This window comes from Canis lupus, chromosome 13 (genome assembly GCF_048164855.1).
Source record: "Canis lupus baileyi chromosome 13, mCanLup2.hap1, whole genome shotgun sequence".
Lineage (NCBI taxonomy): Eukaryota > Metazoa > Chordata > Mammalia > Carnivora > Canidae > Canis > Canis lupus.
The window spans coordinates 42760690-42771281 of NC_132850.1; positions in this window are offsets into that span (position 1 = coordinate 42760690).

The window sequence follows — 10592 nt, forward strand, 5'->3', positions numbered from 1 at the left end:
TTGAGGTAGAGGTCCTGGCCTGATTACAATATGCTGAATGCCTCCCATGCCCACTGTAGCTCAGAAAATCTTCTAAAGTTAGAACCTTCTGGTAGTAAAAGAGAAGCGAGATACCTACCACAAGGTGAGGATCTGTTTTAGTCCATCGATTCTCCCTTTAAGCCATCATGTGTAAGTTAGGGACATAGTGTAAGAATGTTTGTGTATGTGTGTCTGTGTGTGTACTTCATGGATTCATCCTCATAGGGAAATCATGACTCCTCTCTCATCCCCAGGTGGATCCCAGAGGCCACGTACCACTGAAGTAGACTGTATCATATTCATTTCTGTTCTGAGTAAAAAATACATAAGTCGTCTTTCATAGTTTTCTTAGCTATACAAAAAGGAGAATTTTACATCTTGTCTGTCTCTCATTGAGATACCTCAAAGACTATTACATGGTCATCCCTCATTATTTCACTAAGCTCAGTATTTATATTTCTATTATGACATTGCCTACACAGTATAAAGCAGAACCAATTTTGAAAGAAATATGTCCACCCTCACTTCATGCATACTGTTGAAGCCCTGAGTTTCCAAAATAGAATTGCTGTCAAACCACAACACGGTGGTTTAGACAGTGATGACTGTAACAGCGACAAAGACAGACTGATGCTTGGACAGGAGTTTGTTCTCAGCTGGGCTACAGGGAGGGCAGGTGAGAAAAAGAAATGTTACTTACCACACTTGAGCAACTGTTGGCCTTCCAGACCAATTCCACTTGTCTCTGTGTTTTGATTTGCTTGGCCTCCCTCCTTTAGAGGTCTTTAGGTTGTTGTTGCTGTAGTTGGTTTTCATTACACCTTGTGGCCAAAGGTATAAAGGCAGCCTCTGAGGAAAGACCCTTAATTGAGAAGGTCTGAGGAAGCTTTTAAAGAAAAGCTGGTTATCAACCATGCCTTGATAAATTGTGCTTTTAGACTACTAGTGCTAAAGCATCTTAAAAATCAATAAGAAAATTACCCACATTTGATAAGAAGAAGAAACTTTCCCCACTGCTCTGTTTTTCACAATTGGACATTGTATTTTCAGTTGTTCTCTCTCTGTGTGGGTGTGTATTCTTTAATTGAAATATAATGGACAAAGGAGGAAAGACTATCCACTGGAAGAAAGACAGCCTCTTCAATATATGGTGCTGGGAAAATTGGTCATCCACATGCAGAAGAATGAAACTAGACCACTCTCTTTCACCATACACAAAGATAAATTCAAAATGGATGAAAGATCTAAATGTGAGACAATATTCCATCAAAATCCTAGAGGAGAACACAGGCAACACCCGTTTTGAACTCAGCCACAGTAACTTCTTGCAAGATACATCCATGAAGGCAAAAGAAACAAAAGCAAAAATGAACTATTGGGACTTCATCAAGATAAGAAGCTTTTGCACAGCAAAGGATACAGTCAACAAAACTAAAAGACAACCTACAGAATGGGAGAAGATATTTGCAAATGACGTATCAGATAAAGGGCTAGCTTCCAAGATCTATAAAGAACTTATTAAACTCAACACCAAAGAAACAAACTATCCAATCATGAAATGGGCAAAAGACATGAACAGAAATCTCACAGAGGAAGACATAGAGATGACCAACACGCACATGAGAAAATGCTCTGCATCACTTGCCATCAGGGAAATACAAATCAAAACCACAATGAGATACCACCTCACACCAGTGAGAATGGGGAACATTAACAAGGCAGGAAACCACAAATGTTGGAGAGGATGCGGAGAAAAGCGAACGCTCCTGCACTGTTGGTGGGAATGTGAACTGGTGCAGCCACTCTGGAAAACTGTGTGGAGGTTCCTCAAAGAGTTAAAAATAGACCTGCCCTACGACCCAGCAATTGCACCGCTGGGGATTTACCTCAAAGGTACAGATGCAATGAAACGCCGGGACACCTGCACCCTGATGTTTATAGCAGCAATGGCCACAATAGCCAAGCTGTGGAAGGAGCCTCGGTGTCCTCGAAAGATGAATGGATAAAGAAGATGTGGTTTATGTATACAATGGAATATTACTCAGCCATTAGAAATGACAAATACCCATCATTTGCTTCAACGTGGATGGAACTGGAGGGTATTATGCTGAGTGAAATAAGTCAATCGGAGAAGGACAAACATTATATGTTCTCATTCATTTGGGGAATATAAATAATAGTGAAAGGGAATAGAAGGGAAGGGAGAAGAAATGGGTAAGAAATATCAGAAAGGAAGACAGAACATGAAGACTCCTAACTCTGGGAAATGAACTAGGGGTGGTGGAAGGGGAGGAGGGCGGGGGTGGGGGTGAATGGGTGATGGGCACTGAGGGGGGCACTTGATGGGATGAGCACTGGGTGTTATTCTGTATGTTGGCAAATTGAATACCAATAAAAAATAAATTTATTATTAAAAAATAAATAGTACATTATGTTTAAAAACAAACAAAAAAGAAATATAATGGACATATAACATTATAGTAGCTCTTAGTGTACAGTGCAATGATTCAATATTTGTATATATTGCAAAATAAGAACGTGATAAATCTAGTTTAAAAATATTTTTTCTTGTGATGATAACTTCTACTCTCTTAGCAACTTTCAAATATGCAATGCAGTATTATTAACTATGGTCACCATACTGCACATGACATCCCCAGGACTTATTTATTTTATAAGTAGCCATCTGTTTTTATGTGAATGATTAATTTTTTGAATGATAATACTAACATTTATCATAACATTTTCAAGGTTCTCCTGTAATTAAGAAGATTTTGCTGCATCTTAAATATAGATCTATAATTTAAAGTTATTCTCATCACCAGACAATCTTATCTCCAAATTAGTAGAGGAACTCAATAGGAAAACAAGGCTCAATGTCCAGAATGCTTCTGCATGGTCAAGTTTTTATATACTTCTTAGTTCCATATTTGACAACTTTGTATAATAGACATAAGAGATGCTGTGAGAGTTACAAAAATTCCAAAAAGCTCAAGAATAGAGTGAATGATATTATTTCTTGAATGTCTATGAAATTACAGTTAATCTGCCAAGACTTCTCAATATACAGTAGCCTGATCATCACCATGCCAAGCTTGGTGTGTATAAGTGGTTCTTCCAAGTCACAAAGTCAGAAGTACTAGATTAGGACTCAAAGCCTATACCCCATTATGCCACATGTGTGATTATCATATAGAGATTGAAGTGTGGCCTGCATGAGTCCTGATAAAATAAGAGTAAATTTGATAAAGCAAAACATTCAACTAGAAAGTATCCAGTTAATATTTTGGCTCTATAGGGCTGAAACCTGGGAGAGAAGTCAAAGCTGTCGGTATAGATAGATATTATGGTCACCCACATAGATGGCAGATCTAAAGCTATGAGAAGAGGTGAGATCATCAAGGGGTGGCATAGGAAGAACAAAGCACAAACCCTGAATCCTGAAGAATGTCCACAGGTAAGTGGGTAGATAAAGAGAGGAGCCCCTGATCCACAACCAGTTCAAAAGTCAAAAGGCAGGTATCATTACCTCTCCCCCTTTACAAATCAAGAACCTGAAATATAGAGAGAAAAGTGACCTGCTCAAAGTTACACACCATGTAAGTGTCCAACCTAGGCCAGAAATGAGGGTCCCTGTCCCCCAGACCATTGCTTTTTGCCCCACAACTTTAATATGGATGCCTTCTGTCTTTCTTAGGCCAATAATTTTCTCCCCAGCAGGTGAGAACAAATAAATAAATCCCTAGGAGAGCACTCCAACGAAGTCGGGGCTTCTGTCTCTATTGATCTGACAGCTTTCTGGTCTTTAAATGAAAGGATCTCATGTTAAAGTTTGGTGTACATGGAGGACACAAGGGCAGACAGTGGGGGAGAAGCAGGAGTCAGTATTTCTCATTTAATTAACTGTATTCAACAGAGCTAATGCCATAGAAAATTACTAAAGGCCATAACACATCCTTCAAGGAATACTTGGGGCCCATTTTTTTAGCCCATTAATGATCAGAAGAACAGCCTCAAAATCCCTGGTCTGTGAGCCAAAAAAAAAAATGTGTATAATTGGAAAAAGGTTGAAAACAATCCTGGATAATAAATTACACTCACTCAGTTCCTTTGTCCTTCCAACTCTACAACTAGCCTCACATTTCATAACGGAACCATGGAGAAGAGGCAAATGCTGAGGGGAAGCCTGTACTCATTAGGCACTAGGGGGAGGCCTCCAAGATTAGTGAAATCAGTTGTTTACTTAGATTCCACTAACTTGCAGGGTGCATCATGCCAAAAGGAGGCTATGGCTGCCTGATTCCCTCATGGTCTAGAGCAGGGCCCCACAGCTTAGCCATTATCTATAGGAGAGTTGGCAGGAATTGCTTAACAAAATCTCTTCTAATTAGGTGTTCTGATAATCTTCTAAATTCCCTCCTGCAAACGCCAGCTACCTACCTCATTTCCTTGGACTGCCTGGAGTTACAATCTTCTCCATCGTTTAATGGATTTCTCTCCCTGGGAGAAAGCTCTTTAGCAAAAGGGAGATGACATGGAGCTCTCCTGCTTACTGAGTGCATTTCTTCAACATGTAGATGCATAAACATGTGTGCACACACATTAGTGTCTCATGTGAATTGAAACCAGCTGGAATAGGAGCGCCTGGGTGGCTCAGTCAGTTAAGCAACTGCCTTCGGCTCAGGTCATGATCTCAGGGTCCTGGGATGGAGCCCTGTATGGGGGGGGGGGTCCCTGCTCAGTGGGGAGTCTGTTTCTCCCTCTCTTCCCTGCTTGGGCTCTCTCTCACTATCTCTCTCTCTCAAATAAATAAATAAAATCTAAAAAAAAAAGAAAAGAAAAGAAATCATCTGGAATATATTCATCAGGGAGTTCCAAGCCTCAGTCAGTCTGTAGAACTTGAAATGGATTCTCCTCCTTGTTTGCTATGAAGAGTCATCTGATTGTTTCTTATGCCACTATCAGGGATACATAAATATGATCATCCAATTCTCACACTTAAAGATGTCATGAGAGTCATATTTTTAAGCCCAAAACTCCTGGGAGTGGGGAACTCCTGGGGGAGGCAGAGAAACCTAAATAGCTTGACCTTCTTGCTCAGAAGTTCCCACCACTGTCACCTACCAGTGCCATCACTGACCCACCCCATCTGGCACATAAGATAGTTTTGCCTGACATTTCCCGTATGGAAACATATCCAACAAAGCTGCCAAGCCCATATATGTGTGTTGTAAAGAAAGGGCCGAGAAAAGAACTTTCTCCCAAGAAATATTCCCTAGTAATGGCCCTTTTCAACATTGTTAAGATGCCATATTCACCTCATATTTATTATGGCCCATTATGAAAGTAAAGTCTGTCTGCTGACCTCTCTACTGGAGTATTCAGAAGTCAGACCACGAGGCAGTGTGAGAATGATGTATGCAAAGAGTCCCAGAGTCTCTCTCCACCTGAAATCATTAAAGCCCTGTTGGAAAGTAAGCTCTGTAAAAGCAAGAACCTTACCTGTTGTTTATTATTATTGTATTTGTATGTTGCATGGCCTAGGAGATGCTTATTGAGTAAACAGATGAAGGAAACCAGACATGCTGCCATTTTGAGATTTATTTTTTGGGGTTTTCAGAGCATTGAGGCAATTATCTCTGAGAAATGGGTAATGTTTTCAGCCTTCCCAACTCATGACCCTGTGGACTTTACAAACTGATTTCATTCTTCTGACCCACTGAAGCTTTTAACAGTGCATCAATTTTTTTAAGAATAAAGGCAATTTATGTTTACATGGGAATGTAGTATGTACTTCATAGACATTATCTTTATTCTTCACGATAAGACTGAGAAAAATAACATCCTGACTTGACAGGTAAGAGATCAGGAGCTCAGAGAAATTAAACAACTTGTCTAAGGTAGCCTAATAAGTGAGTGGTAGATTTGAATCCAGATTTATGTGAGGTGAAGCTTATACTTATAAGACACCAGGAGAAGGTCTCAGAGGAGAGTGGAATAAACTGTTTACTTGGACTTACCCAATTTAAATGCTATGTAAGAGTGAGGATCCCTGTTTCCATTTTCAAAATAGATTTTATTTCCTCTACAAAAGGTGGCCGTGAGCCAGCAAAATTCTCATGAGAGAGTGCATGGAGAATGCAGAGTCCTGGACTTCACCCTAGTCCTACTGAATCAGAGTCTGCTTTTTAACAAGACCCCCAGGTGATGTGTCTAAATGCCAAAAGTTTAAAAATGCTAGTCGGCTCTCAACACACACTGCAGCAAATTTTGAGAGAAGAATGGAGTGGAGAGAAAAATTTGGGATGCAGTCAGCACTCAGAAACGAAAGGCCTGCTCCTCCAGCCATCATATCACTGGGAACAGCAGGGAGCAGGTTGAGGGTGCCGTGAGGTGTACTGGATCTCTGGTTGGAGAGAATAGCACTCCCCACTTAGCACCACAAGCCCTTGCTTCAATCAGAAGAGGCATCTCACTGCAAGCATAGTTTTTGTGATTAAGTATCTATTAGTTTGGCCAGTTTGTTCTGGCTTACTGGGGACTTTCTTGCAAGTCCTACATCCTGGGAAACTCTTCCCTTGCAAGAAAACTGTAACAGTTGGTCACTTTAGTCTCTTCCTAAAGGAGCAAATGGTAAAGTTGCCTGAGGCTTAGACCCTGAAGATGCACATTACCACTTACCATACCACTGTTGTTGTCTTGCAATCTACTCCTTACTTGCAGAATGGAGATTGTACCAACCTTCTATGGCAGTTGCAGGACTAAATTAGAAGCTACAGGCATTACAATAATCAGGACAGGGACATTTGCAATCCATTATATGAGCCTTGAATGAGTGTTTGTGAACACACAATTTGAACAAAGATATAATCATGTATCCAAAGGATTGCTGGTATTATGAGTATGTGTTATTTCCCAAGTACCACTCCGTCCAGTTCTACCAATCCAAACAACTCTGGATAAATCATAGTCTCTTCTTTGAAGTCCCTCAACTTACCCAGCCATAGTGGGTCCTCTCGCTTTTGAAGAATCTTGAGTCACTTGAAGAAAATCATTCAGTGTCATCAATGATAAGAGTATGTGCTCCTGAGTCAGAGGGGCAAGTCTTGGCTCTACCAACTAATATTCAGGTGACTTTGTAGAAATTACTTAACCTCCTGGAACTTACCTGTTTCATTCATAAAATGGGGATAGTTTAAATAGTACCTATCTCCATCATAGTTGGGTGTAAGGAAACAGACAATCTTATATCTATGCCTGGCACAAACTAACTGCCTAGATATGTTAGTTGATCTGTTCTGAAATGCATATAGTGCTTACATTCTTAGAATCCTAATTATTATAGGACCTCCAGGTCGGAGAAGCATCCTTTTGTAAGAACAATTTTTCATCTTTAAACTTCTTATGTGTTTGCCTTGTCACCTTCTCCTTGATTATAAACTCCTTAAAGTTAATAATAATAATTTTATCTAGACCACCTCCTCTAAGACCAGCAGTAAGAGTAGCATTTCAAGCCCTCATTATTGTGCCAGGCACTGTGAAAAGCAAATTGCCATTACTGAGTGAGCACTTACTATGAAGCAGTTACTTTATTTAGGTTGGTTCATTAATCCTCGTAATATCTCCATGTGGTAGGGATCATTATCCCCATCTTACCTATCTCCCACCTCCCCAAGCAAATAGACATGCTCATAATTCTGGCTTCTGTGCCCAACCTTTCAAAGTCTCCTTTCTTCAACTCCAAAGGCATGGAGTTTGTTTTCTCCTAATTACTCTGGTCATTAGTTTTGGATTTATCTTCAAATCAGGATCCTGGATGGCCTTTGAAAAATCTGAGGAGAAGGTCATCAACAAGGGATGACATTTTTGAAAACCTCAAGTTAAAATTCCCCCAGAGTCTTGTTTTCTCCTACTTGAAGATAGTGTGATGTGAGCTTGAGCAAGAAGTTGGAAGAGTTCTGAAATGATGCAAGTGCAAGTGTTAATCTCCAAACAATCCAGAGCAAATAACTTAGTTTATTAAGTTAGTAGATATCTAATGAGGTATTGATATGCAAACAGATGTAGTGAAAGAAAATGAATTACAATAATGGGGCAGTTGCTCATATGTCATTTACCCTACTTTCACATCTGCTCCTGCATGTTGGTTTTTGAAGTAGGACCCATCAGCTGACAGTCTGTAGGCCTAATATGGCCCACAGCTAAGTTTGCACAGTATTTTTTAAATTTATTTATTTATTTATTTATTTATTTATTGTGAATTATTTTTTGATAATAAATTTACTTTTTATTGGTGTTCAATTTGCCAACATACAGAATAACACCCAGTGCTCATACCGTCAAGTGCCCCCCTCAGTGCCCGTCACCCATTCACCCCCACCCCTAGTTTATTTCCCAGAGCTAGGAGTCTTTATGTTCTGTCTCCCTTTCTGATATTTCCCACACATTTCTTCTCCATTTATTTATTTATTTATTTATTTATTTATTTATTGCACAGTGTTTTAAAACTCAGGGACTTCAGGGTGCCTGGGTGACTCAGGGGTTGAGCATCTGCTTTTGGCTCAGGGCGTGATCCTGGGGTCCTGGGATTGAGTCCCACATCGGGCCCTGTGCGGGGAACCTGCCTCTCCTTCTGCCTATGTCTCTCAGAATAAATAAATAAAATCTTTAAAAAATAAATAAAACTCAGAGATTTCATACTAAAATCTATACTTACATCTTCTTTCAAAAACAGAAAGATCTGGCAGCATTTCTGTATGTTAACAATGGCTAGAACCATCATTTCCCATCATTTTATACCAGACTGTTTTACTCATTTATATTCTTTGTCTGAATAGTAGTTTGTGTTTTCTACCTTGTTATGCAAGGCTCTGCCTTCATATACAAGTCCAGTGAAAGTGAGTTGTAACTGCCCACAATCTCTGTTAATGGGGTAAGCTTAGGCAGCCATATTTTCTACATTACCTCCCACCAGTTGTCCACTTTTCAGCTGTGGCTGACTCCATCAGGGAGGGCAAATGATTCAGAAGTGGCCCATCCCGAAGCTTGCCAGGGACTTCTGGCCTGGCAAAGAAAAGTGAGCAAGGGTAATCACATTCTTCACTCAGAATGTTGGAATTAGAAAGCTGAGTAACTATTGCCAGCTAGTGGGGGAGAAAATTGGAGAGATTATGAAATGCACTTAGGAAATACATCACAAGAAGACAAAGCCCTGTGCAAGCTGAGTTGTGGGATGGAAAAAAAAAAAAAACCCAGTGAGAAAGGAGAATATCGTTTGCATCAAAAGAGGCAGTGATAAGATACCAGGTGGCCCTGAAAGTTTGAGAGATTAAAGATTGATTTCATTCTCAATTCTAGTTCTGGTGAGACATGATATGCTTTGCTTCTAATCCTTGGGTGTCTTTGACTTAGGGGAAACTTGCCCCCACTTGTCCTATATCTACCTCTCTTTTTAGGGAAATAATACCTGAATTTCCTTAAATGAACCATCTCCCCATGAAAGAAAAGCTCATCTGAGAATGAAGCCTACACATAGGGGAGAAAAGAATGCCACTCACCACCAAATATTTCAGATGTTTCTTATTTTTCCCAAAATGGTTGCATTCTTTAAGTCTTCATTCAGTTTATTTGCCTATATTTAAGGCACAACTGAGAAATGCAATAACAATGAAGATATATTTCTTGAGCATTTATTGGGTATAACCTATATATGATCCACTGTACTAGGTAGGCACTAAGAGGGAAACAACGATGACAAAGTCCCTATGCTCAAAGAGCTTACAATCGAATGGAAAAGAATGGAATATACATGAATTGCTATAGCATAACACAGAATGAAGTAAGCACTGTAGTAAGTACCTGCCAGTGGTCAGAGTCCTTAGGGAAGAGAGGGAAGGAAGCCATTCTCTCCATTGGAGGTGAGGTAGGTCAGTAATCTGGCCTCCTAGCACATGAGAAGATGATAGAGAGTGATTTACAAGGAGCACTGACAAAGAGCAGTGTTGATGGGCATGAAGGAAGGAGACAGAAAAAGAAAGCAAGAGAACCCTGAAGCATAGCAGGACGAAAAGAATGACCCCTTCCCAGGGACTCAGGGCATCAATGAATGACAATTCACAGTTGCCATCACACATGCCAAAATGGAATATCACGTAGGCCAGAGTAGGGAGGACTAGGCTTACTGTGGATTTGGGAGGTCAGGGAATCCCTCCTCAGGAGAACAGCCTTTGATTGGGCCTTGAAGTTTATTGAGGAGTCAGAGAAGGGTGAGGCGCACAAGGCTGTTCCAGGTGAAAGGAAGCATGAGTGCAAAGGCATTGGAAGCTGAAGGAGCTATGCTCTGTCCTTTCAGGGGTGGGATGTGTATGTTTATGGGGTCAGGGGAGTGAGAGACCAACATTGCTGCAGTTGATAGCTCACCGTGGAAAGTGGTAGAAAAATACTATTGATAAGGCTGTCTGGGGCCAGCCTAAGGAAGGCCTTGGATTTCAGGACAAAGGGTCTGGACTTAATCCTGGAGGCAGTGGGAGCCAAAGAAGATTGGGGAAAGGGGTTGACTTGATGAAAGAGTT